Source organism: Heptranchias perlo, unplaced genomic scaffold (assembly GCF_035084215.1).
Source record: "Heptranchias perlo isolate sHepPer1 unplaced genomic scaffold, sHepPer1.hap1 HAP1_SCAFFOLD_548, whole genome shotgun sequence".
NCBI classification, from domain to species: Eukaryota; Metazoa; Chordata; class Chondrichthyes; order Hexanchiformes; family Hexanchidae; genus Heptranchias; species Heptranchias perlo.
The window spans coordinates 125,001-137,500 of NW_027139568.1; positions in this window are offsets into that span (position 1 = coordinate 125,001).

The following is a 12,500-nucleotide window of genomic DNA, read 5'->3' on the forward strand; positions in this document are numbered from 1 at the left end:
TCCCATGTCGGACGCGAGTCGCCAAATCGATCGGAAGAGAGTACCGATTCCTCTCAAAAAGTCTGCGTGCCCGTTATTATAAAAGCAGCCCACCGGCCGCGGTGCCTTGCCCACAAACACACTTGGTGTCTGGGGTGATTCAGAGCCGCCGCGGCTCGAAAGTGTCAACCTGTTTTAAAAGTCATCGCTATGCCGGCACAGGTGACTTTCAAGTTAAAGAGTTCTCTTTATTGGCTTTCAAAAAAATCTGCAAAGTGTCACAGAGATTTTGAGAAACTCTTTTTTTTCTTTATATTATTATAATATAATATAATGTGTATATGTTTTCGAAAAGCATCCACCAGCAATCCATGGTGAGCCTCTCTCTGCTGGCAAGCTCCTCCTGCCTGAGCCCGACGCTGTCGAGGCTCAACACGATTTCAGACTGACAAAGAGTTCGAAAATTGCCGCCTGATGTAGCTTTAAATGCTGACAGGTGACTTCCGAGTGCTCTTGTAAAGGTCTCCGCTTTGAAATTGAGAGCCTTTTGCCAAGTGTCACTTTTTCAGGCACTCTTAAAGTGCACCTGGGCTGTCAGAGAAAGCTCTGAAAATCGTGTTCTCGAAAATCTCCGGGTACCCGACCAATCCCTAGGTGCCCGAATGACAAGTGTCAATTCGGCAGGACGGCCTCCCACCTCCGGCCGCAGATGCGTCACTAAATCCCCGCAAAGGGGGCTTTCTCATTTCGGCATAGGGGCTTCCGCGGCCAACTCATTAACCTGTGCTCGGACTTTTTGTGCCACAAGTGCAAGGGACCGTTTGCCGGCAGCTACTCGCACCCCCCCGCCCAGGGGGGGAATCCTCTGACCGGAGATCCGAAACGCCGGCCGAATCCATCCCCGTCGGACTTCCGAAGGGGTTCCCTCGACCGACTGACTTCCGAACTCCTTTCTGGGCTTAAACGGGTGGAATTCGGACCCTCTCGCAAGGGAGCCGAAGCCCGCCAGCCCCGGGAGGCCTCGGGGCCGCCGTTTTCAAGCCCGACCAAAAAACCCGAAAAATGGGGAAAAATGGGAAAAATTCCCACTCCCAAAAGGCTTAAAAGTCGGTTGGGCGGCAGCCCGGGTCGGTCTCTGCAGACCTGGAGGCGCTAGACACAAGTCTGGTAAACAGGCTAAGTCTCGACATGCCACCTCTTACTATCCTGCAGGTACCCCGCCAATCCCCCCGGAACCGGCTGGCAATTGGCGAATCAGCGGGACGAATTTGAATTCGTGACCGACTCTCTGACACCGAATCGCCGCAAACGCGTTTCGATTTTTCGGCTTCGGTACCTCCCATCAGACTTTGACTGGCCATATCTCCGGACTCACGTGTCGCAGCCGGGACCTTCAGGTACCGTTCGACGCGTCTAACCCTGCCCCGTCGAATGGCGCCCCTCGCGGTGTGGTCCGATTTCCGCATTTTGGTCAGATTTGCCTCCAAATTTTTCAGATTGAGTTGACGAATGCCCCCTACGGGGTAACCTCTTGCCCTTTCGGACATGGTCCCTGTGACTTAATTTCCGCCTTTTGCTCAATCGTTTCCCCATTTATAATTAATTTTAAAAATCGGGTTACTCAGTTCTGGTTTACCAGTTCCCTCTTCGGACTTAGTTTTTGGTTAATCATTTCCGGTTCACCAGTTCCCGTTTTGGACTTAGTCTCTGCGGGCCGTTTCTCATCTTTTGGTTCATCAGTTCCCCTCTTTTAATAATTTTTTGGCTGCTTTCGTTTGATCATTTCCCTGCCTTCTGGGTGACTTTTGCCCCTTAGGACTTCATCGCCGCACATTATTTTCGACTTCTGGTTGATCATTTCACCCCTTTTAATCATTTTTGCAACTTTTGGTTAACCATTTCACCCAGCTTCTGGTTAACCATTTCCCCTTTGGGACTTAGTCTCTGAGCATTCTTTTGGGATTCTGGTTAATCATTTGCCAATTTTTAAAAAATGTTGCCGCTTTTGTTTAATGCTTTCTGGTCAACCTTTCCCTCTTTCAGACTTCACCGCGGCACATTGCTTTAGCCTCCTGGTTAATCATTTCACCCCTTTTAATCATTTTTGCAACTTTTGGTTAACCATTTCCCCCAGCTTCTGGTTAACCATTTCCCCTTTGGGACTTGGTCTCTGAGCATTCTTTTGGGATTCTGGTTAATCATTTGCCAATTTTTTAAAAATGTTGCCACTTTTGTTTAATGCTTTCTGGTCAACCTTTCCCTCTTTCAGACTTCACCGCGGCACATTGCTTCAGCCTCCTGGTTAATCATTTCACCCCTTTTAATCATTTTTGCAACTTTTGGTTAACCATTTCCCCCAGCTTCTGGTTAACCATTTCCCCTTTGGGACTTAGTCTCTGAGCATTCTTTTGGGATTCTGGTTAATCATTTGCCAATTTTTAAAAAATGTTGCCACTTTTGTTTAATGCTTTCTGGTCAACCTTTCCCTCTTTCAGACTTCACCGCGGCACATTGCTCCAGCCTCCTGGTTAATCATTTCACCCCTTTTAATCATTTTTGCAACTTTTGGTTAACCATTTCCCCCAGCTTCTGGTTAACCATTTCCCCTTTGGGACTTAGTCTCTGAGCATTCTTTTGGGATTCTGGTTAATCATTTGCCAATTTTTTAAAAATGTTGCCACTTTTGTTTAATGCTTTCTGGTCAACCTTTCCCTCTTTCAGACTTCACCGCGGCACATTGCTTTAGCCTCCTGGTTAATCATTTCACCCCTTTTAATCATTTTTGCAACTTTTGGTTAACCATTTCCCCCAGCTTCTGGTTAACCATTTCCCCTTTGGGACTTAGTCTCTGAGCATTCTTTTGGGATTCTGGTTAATCATTTGCCAATTTTTAAAAAATGTTGCCACTTTTGTTTAATGCTTTCTGGTCAACCTTTCCCTCTTTCAGACTTCACCGCGGCACATTGCTTCAGCCTCCTGGTTAATCATTTCACCCCTTTTAATCATTTTTGCAACTTTTGGTTAACCATTTCCCCCAGCTTCTGGTTAACCATTTCCCCTTTGGGACTTAGTCTCTGAGCATTCTTTTGGGATTCTGGTTAATCATTTGCCAATTTTTAAAAAATGTTGCCGCTTTTGTTTAATGCTTTCTGGTCAACCTTTCCCTCTTTCAGACTTCACCGCGGCACATTGCTTTAGCCTCCTGGTTAATCATTTCACCCCTTTTAATCATTTTTGCAACTTTTGGTTAACCATTTCCCCCAGCTTCTGGTTAACCATTTCCCCTTTGGGACTTGGTCTCTGAGCATTCTTTTGGGATTCTGGTTAATCATTTGCCAATTTTTTAAAAATGTTGCCACTTTTGTTTAATGCTTTCTGGTCAACCTTTCCCTCTTTCAGACTTCACCGCGGCACATTGCTTCAGCCTCCTGGTTAATCATTTCACCCCTTTTAATCATTTTTGCAACTTTTGGTTAACCATTTCCCCCAGCTTCTGGTTAACCATTTCCCCTTTGGGACTTAGTCTCTGAGCATTCTTTTGGGATTCTGGTTAATCATTTGCCAATTTTTAAAAAATGTTGCCACTTTTGTTTAATGCTTTCTGGTCAACCTTTCCCTCTTTCAGACTTCACCGCGGCACATTGCTCCAGCCTCCTGGTTAATCATTTCACCCCTTTTAATCATTTTTGCAACTTTTGGTTAACCATTTCCCCCAGCTTCTGGTTAACCATTTCCCCTTTGGGACTTAGTCTCTGAGCATTCTTTTGGGATTCTGGTTAATCATTTGCCAATTTTTTAAAAATGTTGCCACTTTTGTTTAATGCTTTCTGGTCAACCTTTCCCTCTTTCAGACTTCACCGCGGCACATTGCTTTAGCCTCCTGGTTAATCATTTCACCCCTTTTAATCATTTTTGCAACTTTTGGTTAACCATTTCCCCCAGCTTCTGGTTAACCATTTCCCCTTTGGGACTTAGTCTCTGAGCATTCTTTTGGGATTCTGGTTAATCATTTGCCAATTTTTAAAAAATGTTGCCACTTTTGTTTAATGCTTTCTGGTCAACCTTTGCCTCTTTCAGACTTCCCCGCGGCACATTGCTTCAGCCTCCTGGTTAATCATTTCACCCCTTTTAATCATTTTTGCAACTTTTGGTTAACCATTTCCCCCAGCTTCTGGTTAACCATTTCCCCTTTGGGACTTAGTCTCTGAGCATTCTTTTGGAATTCTGGTTAATCATTTGCCAATTTTTAAAAAATGTTGCCGCTTTTGTTTAATGCTTTCTGGTCAACCTTTCCCTCTTTCAGACTTCACCGCGGCACATTGCTTTAGCCTCCTGGTTAATCATTTCACCCCTTTTAATCATTTTTGCAACTTTTGGTTAACCATTTCCCCCAGCTTCTGGTTAACCATTTCCCCTTTGGGACTTAGTCTCTGAGCATTCTTTTGGGATTCTGGTTAATCATTTGCCACTTTTTAAAAAATGTTGCCGCTTTTGTTTAATGCTTTCTGGTCAACCTTTCCCTCTTTCAGACTTCACCGCGGCACATTGCTTTAGCCTCCTGGTTAATCATTTCACCCCTTTTAATCATTTTTGCAACTTTTGGTTAACCATTTCCCCCAGCTTCTGGTTAACCATTTCCCCTTTGGGACTCAGTCTCTGAGCATTCTTTTGGGATTCTGGTTAATCATTTGCCACTTTTTTAAAAATGTTGCCGCTTTTGTTTAATGCTTTCTGGTCAACCTTTCCCTCTTTCAGACTTCACCGCGGCACATTGCTTTAGCCTCCTGGTTAATCATTTCACCCCTTTTAATCATTTTTGCAACTTTTGGTTAACCATTTCCCCCAGCTTCTGGTTAACCATTTCCCCTTTGGGACTTAGTCTCTGAGCATTCTTTTGGGATTCTGGTTAATCATTTGCCAATTTTTAAAAAATGTTGCCGCTTTTGTTTAATGCTTTCTGGTCAACCTTTCCCTCTTTCAGACTTCACCGCGGCACATTGCTTTAGCCTCCTGGTTAATCATTTCACCCCTTTTAATCATTTTTGCAACTTTTGGTTAACCATTTCCCCCAGCTTCTGGTTAACCATTTCCCCTTTGGGACTTAGTCTCTGAGCATTCTTTTGGGATTCTGGTTAATCATTTGCCAATTTTTAAAAAATGTTGCCGCTTTTGTTTAATGCTTTCCCTGCTTTGTGGTCAAACTTTTCCCCTTTAGGACTTCATCGCCGCACATTATTTTCGAATTCTGGTTAATCATTTCACCCCTTTTAATCATTTTTGCAACTTTTGGTTAACCATTTCCCCCAGCTTCTGGTTAACCATTTCCCCTATGGGACTTAGTCTCTGAGCATTCTTTTGGGATTCTGGTTAATCATTTGCCAATTTTTAAAAAATGTTGCCGCTTTTGTTTAATGCTTTCTGGTCAACCTTTCCCTCTTTCAGACTTCACCGCGGCACATTGCTTTAGCCTCCTGGTTAATCATTTCACCCCTTTTAATCATTTTTGCAACTTTTGGTTAACCATTTCCCCCAGCTTCTGGTTAACCATTTCCCCTTTGGGACTTAGTCTCTGAGCATTCTTTTGGGATTCTGGTTAATCATTTGCCACTTTTTTAAAAATGTTGCCGCTTTTGTTTAATCGTTTCCCTGCTATGTGGTCAACCTTTTCCCCTTTCAGACTTCATCGCCGCGCATTGTTGTCGACTTCTGGTTAATCATTTTTCCCCTTTAAATCTTTTTTTGCCACTTTCGGTTAACCATTTCACCCAGCTTCTGGTTAACCATTTGCCCCATTATACTGAATTTTTCCGCTTTGGTTTAATCATTTCCCTGCTTTCTTGTCAACCTTTTCCCCTTTTGGACTTCGCCGCCGCACTTTGCTTTTGCCTTCTGGTTAAACATTTCTCCCCTTTTAATCCTTTTTCCCACTTTTGGTTCACCAGTTCACCCAGCTTCTGGTTAACCATTTCCCCTTTGGGACTTAAGTCTCTGAGCATTCTTTTGGGATTCTGGTTAACCATTTGCCACTTTTTTAAAAATGTTGCCGCTTTTGTTTAATGCTTTCCCTGCTTTCTGGTCAACCTTTTCCCCTTACGACTTCGCCGCCGCACTTTGCTTTCGCCTTCTGGTTAATCATTTCACCCCTTTTAATCCTTTTTCCCACTTTGGGTTGGACAGTTCACCCAGCTACTGGTTAACCATTTCCCCTTTGGGACTTAAGTCTCTGAGCATTCTTTTGTGATTCTGGTTCACCATTTGTCCCTTTTTAAAAGATATTGCTGCTTTTGATTAAACCTTTCCCTGCTTTGCGGTCGACCTATTCCTCTTTCAGACTTCATCGCCGCACCTTGTTTTCGACATCTGGTTCAACATTTCTCCCCTTTTAATCCTTTTTCCCACTTTTGGTTAAGCAGTTCACCCAGCTTCTGGTTCACCATTTGCCCCTTTTTACTGAATTTTTCTGCTTTTGTTTAATCATTTCCCTGCTTTGCGGTCGACCTATTCCTCTTTCAGACTTCATCGCCGCGCATTGTTTTCGACATCTGGTTCAACATTTCTCCCCTTTTAATCCTCTTTCCCACTTTTGGTTAAGCAGTTCACCCAACTTCTGGTTAACCATTTGCCCCTTCTTACTGAATTTTTCTGCTTTTGTTTAATCATTTCCCTGCTTTATGGTCAACCTTTTCCCCTTTAGGACTTCGCCGCCGCACTTTGCTTTCGCCTTCTGGTTAATCATTTCACAACATTTTAATCCTTTTTCCCACTTTTGGTTAAACAGTTCACCCAGCTTCTGGTTAACCATTTGCCCCTTTGGGACTTAAGTCTCTGAGCATTCTTTTGGGATTCTGGTTCACCATTTGTCCCTTTTTAAAAGATATTGCTGCTTCTGTTTAATCCTTTCCCTGCTTTGCGGTCAACCTTTTCCTCTTTCAGACTTCATCGCCGCGCATTGTTTTCGACATCTGGTTCAACATTTCTCCCCTTTTAATCCTCTTTCCCACTTTTGGTTAAGCAGTTCACCCAACTTCTGGTTCACCACTTGCCCCTTTTTACTGAATTTTTCTGCTTTTGTTTAATCATTTCCCTGCTTTCCGGTCAACCTTTCCCTCTTTCAGACTTAATCGCCGCACATTGTTGTCGACTTCTGGTTGATCAGTTCACCCCTTTTTTATCCTTTTTCCCACTTTGGGTTAAGCAGTTCACCCAGCTTCTGGTTAACCATTTGCCCCTTTGGCACTTAAGTCTCTGAGCATTCTTTTGGGATTCTGGTAAACCATTTGTCCCTTTTTAAAAAATGCTGCTGCTTTTGTTTAATGCTTGCCCTGCTTTGCGGTCGATCATTTCACCCCTTTTAATCCATTTTTGCCACTTTGGGTTAAACAGTTCACACAACTTCTGGTTCACCATTTCACATTTCGGAACTTTTATTCCCACCATTACTTTGGGCTTCTGGTTCATCATTTCACGCTGTTTTACAAATCTTTGCCGCTTCACTTTTAATCCACAAACCGGGGCTCGCTTTCGGGTGGGGGGGGGGGGGGTAGCGGGTTTGGGCCGGGCACTCCACATCCCGGTGTGCGACCGGGTTCGTTCTGGTACCGCTCGGTGCCCCTCGTCCTGCTCTTGCCGCGGAAGCAAACCAGACGACCGTCGGTCTCACGCCCGAGGGGAGAGGAGGCGGAAAGCGGTTTGCAGCCTTTCGCTGTACCTCCGGCGGGCAGCGCCGCACCTCCGAGTGCTCGGTACCGTTCGCTGCGCCTCGTCCGGCCGCACGCAGCGAGCCAAACCCGGAGGAAATCGGCCTGTGCCTTCTCGAGATATGGGCCTCCGGGTGGGACGGACAAACCGGGGCCCCGAGCTCGCTTTCGGCGGCCCGGCACTCGACTTCCCGGTGTCCGAACGTGATCCTTCCGGTACCCTTCGGTGCCCCTTGCCCGACTCCAGCTCCCGTGCTGAAGCGGAGTCGGTCGGCCTGACGGCCGCCGAGTTAGCCAGCGGAAAGCGGTGCGCAGCCTTTCGCTTGCAGCTCCGGCGGGCAGCGCCGCACCTCCGGCTGCTCAGTGCCGTCCGCTGCTCCCCTTCCGGCTGCACGCAGCGAACCATACCCGGAGGAAATCGGCCTCGGCCTTCCGGAGATATGGGCCTGCGAGTGGGACCAATAAATCGGTGCACATTTCCGGCTCGGTTTCCGGCCTCGGCACTATCAGTTCACGCCGTCCGACCGACGTCGTTCTGGCACGGTTCCGTTGCTCCTTGATCCGGTCCAGCCACGGTAATCAGCCGAAGATGGTGGGGGGGGGGGACACATTGCCCGCCGAGTTAGCCGGAGGAAATCGGCCTCGGACTTCCTCAGATATCAGCCTCCGGGTGGGACAGACAAACCGGGGACCCGAGCACGCTTTCGGCGGCCCGCTGGTCGACTTCCCGGTGTGCGACCGGGTTCGTTCCGGTACCGTTCGCTGCCCCTCGTCCTGCTCTAGCCGCGGAAACAAACCCGACGACCGTCGGTCTCACGCCCGCGGAGGGAGGTGGCGGAAAGTGGTTTGCAGCCTTTCGCTGTACCTCCGGCGGGCAGCGCCCGACCTCCGAGTGCTCGGTACCGTCCGCTGCGCCTGGTCCTGCCGCACACAACGAGCCATACCCGGTGGAAATCGGCCTGTGCCTTCCAGAGATATGGGCCTCCGGGTGGGACGGACAAACCGGGGCCCCGTGCTCGCTTTCGGCGGCCCGCTAGTCGACTTCCCGGTGTGCGACCGGGTTCGTTCCGGTACCGTTCGCTGCCCCTCGTCCTGCTCTAGCCGCGGAAACAAACCCGACGACCGTCGGTCTCACGCCCGCGGAGGGAGGCGGCGGAAAGTGGTTTGCAGCCTTTCGCTGTACCTCCGGCGGGCAGCGCCCGACCTCCGAGTGCTCGGTACCGTCCGCTGCGCCTGGTCCGGCCGCACACAACGAGCCATACCCGGTGGAAATCGGCCTGTGCCTTCCGGAGATATGGGCCTCCGGGTGGGACGGACAAACCGGGGCCCCGAGCTCGCTTTCGGCGGCCCGCTAGTCGACTTCCCGGTGTGCGAACGTCATCCTTCCGGTACTCAACCGTGCCCCTTGCCCCACTCTAGCTCCGGCGGTAAAGCGGAGTCGGTCGGTCTCACGGACGCCGAGTTAGCAGGCGGAAAGCGGTGCGCAGCCTTTCGCTGTCACTCCGGCGGGCAGCATCGCACCTCCCAGTGCTCGGTACCGTCCGCTGCGCCTGGTCCGGCCGCACACAACGAGCCATACCCGGAGGAAATCGGCCTGTGCCTTCCGGAGATATGGGCCTCCGGGTGGGACGGACAAACCGGGGCCCCGAGCGGTGGCACCCTGCTCGCTTTCAGCGGCCCGTCACTCGACTTCCCGGTATGCGAACGTGATCGTTCCGGTACCCTTCGGTGCCCCTTGCCCCACTCTAGCTCCGGTGCTAAAGCGGAGTCGGTCGGTCTCACGGACGCCGAGTTACCAGGCGGAAAGCGGTGCGCAGCCTTTCGCTGTCACTCCGGCGGGCAGCACCGCATCTCCGAGTGCTCGGTACCGTACGCTGCGCCGCCTCCTGCCGCACGCAACGAGCCATACCCGGAGGAAATCGGCCTCGGCGTTCCGGAGTTATCCGCCTCCGAGTGGGCCTGACCAAGCGGGGTGAACTGGAAATCATTAACCAACGTACTTCCAGGTTTTCACCCGCAGAGGGCAGCACTCTCTTCTCCGTTTTAAACTGGGCCGACCCGGCTCCGTTTCGAGACCCGGCACTCGACTTCCCGGTGTGCGACCGGGTTCGTTCCAGTACCGTTCGCTGCCCCTCGTCCTGCTCGAGCCGGGGAACCAAACCCGACGACCGTCGGTCTCACGCCCGCGGAGGGAGGCGGCGGAAAGTGGTTTGCAGCCTTTCGCTGTACCTCCGGCGGACAGCGCCCGACCTCCGAGTGCTCGGTACCGTCCGCTGCGCCTGGTCCGGCCGCACACAACGAGCCATACCCGGTGGAAATCGGCCTGTGCCTTCCGGAGATATGGGCCTCCGGGTGGGACGGACAAACCGGGGCACCGAGCTCGCTTTCAGCGGCCCGGCACTCGACTTCCCGGTGTGCGAACGTCATCCTTCCGGTACTCAACCGTGCCCCTTGCCCCACTCTAGCTCCGGCGGTAAAGCGAAGTCGGTCGGTCTCACGGACGCCGAGTTAGCAGGCGGAAAGCGGTGCGCAGCCTTTCGCTGTCACTCCGGCGGGCTGCACCGCATCTCCGAGTGCTCGGTACCGTACGCTGCGCCGCCTCCTGCCGCACGCAACGAGCCATACCCGGAGGAAATCGGCCTCGGCGTTCCGGAGTTATCCGCCTCCGAGTGGGCCTGACCAAGCGGGGTGAACTGGAAATCATTAACCAACGTACTTCCAGGTTTTCACCCGCAGAGGGCAGCACTCTATTCTCCGTTTTAAATTGGGCCGACCCGGCTCCGTTTCGAGACCCGGCACTCGACTTCCCGGTGTGCGAACGTGATCGTTCCGGTACCCAACCGTGCCCCTTGCCCCACTCTAGCTCCGGCGGTAAAGCGAAGTCGGTCGGTCTCACGGACGCCGAGTTAGCAGGCGGAAAGCGGTGCGCAGCCTTTCGCTGTCACTCCGGCAGGCAGCATCGCACCTCCCAGTGCTCGGTACCGTACGCTGCGCCGCCTCCTGCCGCACGCAACGAGCCATACCCGGAGGAAATCGGCCTCGGCCTTCCTGAGATATCAGCCTCCGAGTGGGCCCGACGAGTCGGTGGCACCCTGCTCGCTTTCAGCGGCCCGGCACTCGACTTCCCGGTGTGCGAACGTCATCCTTCCGGTACTCAACCGTGCCCCTTGCCCCACTCTAGCTCCGGCGGTAAAGCGGAGTCGGTCGGTCTCACGGACGCCGAGTTAGCAGGCGGAAAGCGGTGCGCAGCCTTTCGCTGTCACTCCGGCGGGCAGCATCGCACCTCCCAGTGCTCGGTACCGTCCGCTGCGCCTGGTCCGGCCGCACACAACGAGCCATACCCGGTGGACATCGGCCTGTGCCTTCCGGAGATATGGGCCTCCGGGTGGGACGGACAAACCGGGGCCCCGAGCGGTGGCACCCTGCTCGCTTTCAGCGGCCCGGCACTCGACTTCCCGGTGTGCGAACGTCATCGTTCCGGTACCCGACGGTGCCCCTTGCCCGACTCTAGCTCCGGTGCTAAAGCGGAGTCGGTCGGTCTCACGGACGCCGAGTTACCAGGCGGAAAGCGGTGCGCAGCCTTTCGCTGTCACTCCGGCGGGCAGCACCGCACCTCCGAGTGCTCGGTACCGTACGCTGCGCCGCCTCCTGCCGCACGCAACGAGCCATACCCGGAGGAAATCGGCCTCGGCGTTCCGGAGTTATCCGCCTCTGAGTGGGCCTGACCAAGCGGGGTGAACTGGAAATCATTAACCAACGTACTTCCAGGTTTTCACCCGCAGAGGGCAGCACTCTATTCTCCGTTTTAAACTGGGCCGACCCGGCTCCGTTTCGAGACCCGGCACTCGACTTCCCGGTGTGCGACCGGGTTCGTTCCGGTACCGTTCGCTGCCCCTCGTCCTGCTCTAGCCGCGGAAACAAACCCGACGACCGTCGGTCTCACGCCCGCGGAGGGAGGCGGCGGAAAGTGGTTTGCAGCCTTTCGCTGTACCTCCGGCGGGCAGCGCCCGACCTCCGAGTGCTCGGTACCGTCCGCTGCGCCTGGTCCGGCCGCACACAACGAGCCATACCCGGAGGAAATCGGCCTGTGCCTTCCGGAGATATGGGCCTCCGGGTGGGACGGACAAACCGGGGCCCCGAGCGGTGGCACCCTGCTCGCTTTCAGCGGCCCGGCACTCGACTTCCCGGTATGCGAACGTGATCGTTCCGGTACCCAAACGTGCCCCTTGCCCCACTCTAGCTCCGGCGCTAAAGCGGAGTCGGTCGGTCTCACGGACGCCGAGTTACCAGGCGGAAAGCGGTGCGCAGCTTTTCGCTGTCACTCCGGCGGGCAGCACCGCACCTCCGAGTGCTCGGTACCGTACGCTGCGCCTCCTCCTACTCCACGCAACGAGCCACACCCGGAGGAAATCGGCCTCGGCCTTCCTGAGATATCAGCCTCCGAGTGGGCCCGACGAGTCGGTGGCACCCTGCTCGCTTTCAGCGGCCCGGCACTCGACTTCCCCGTGTGCGAACGTCATCCTTCCGGTACTCAACCGTGCCCCTTGCCCCACTCTAGCTCCGGCGGTAAAGCGAAGTCGGTCGGTCTCACGGACGCCGAGTTAGCAGGCGGAAAGCGGTGCGCAGCCTTTCGCTGTACCTCCGGCGGGCAGCATCGCACCTCCCAGTGCTCGGTACCGTACGCTGCGCCTCCTCCTGCCGCACGCAACGAGCCATACCCGGAGGAAATCGGCCTCGGCCTTCCTGAGATATCAGCCTCCAAACGGGCGTCACAAATCAGGGCACATGGTCAGCTGCAAAGCAGCGTCATTACAACCTCTCACT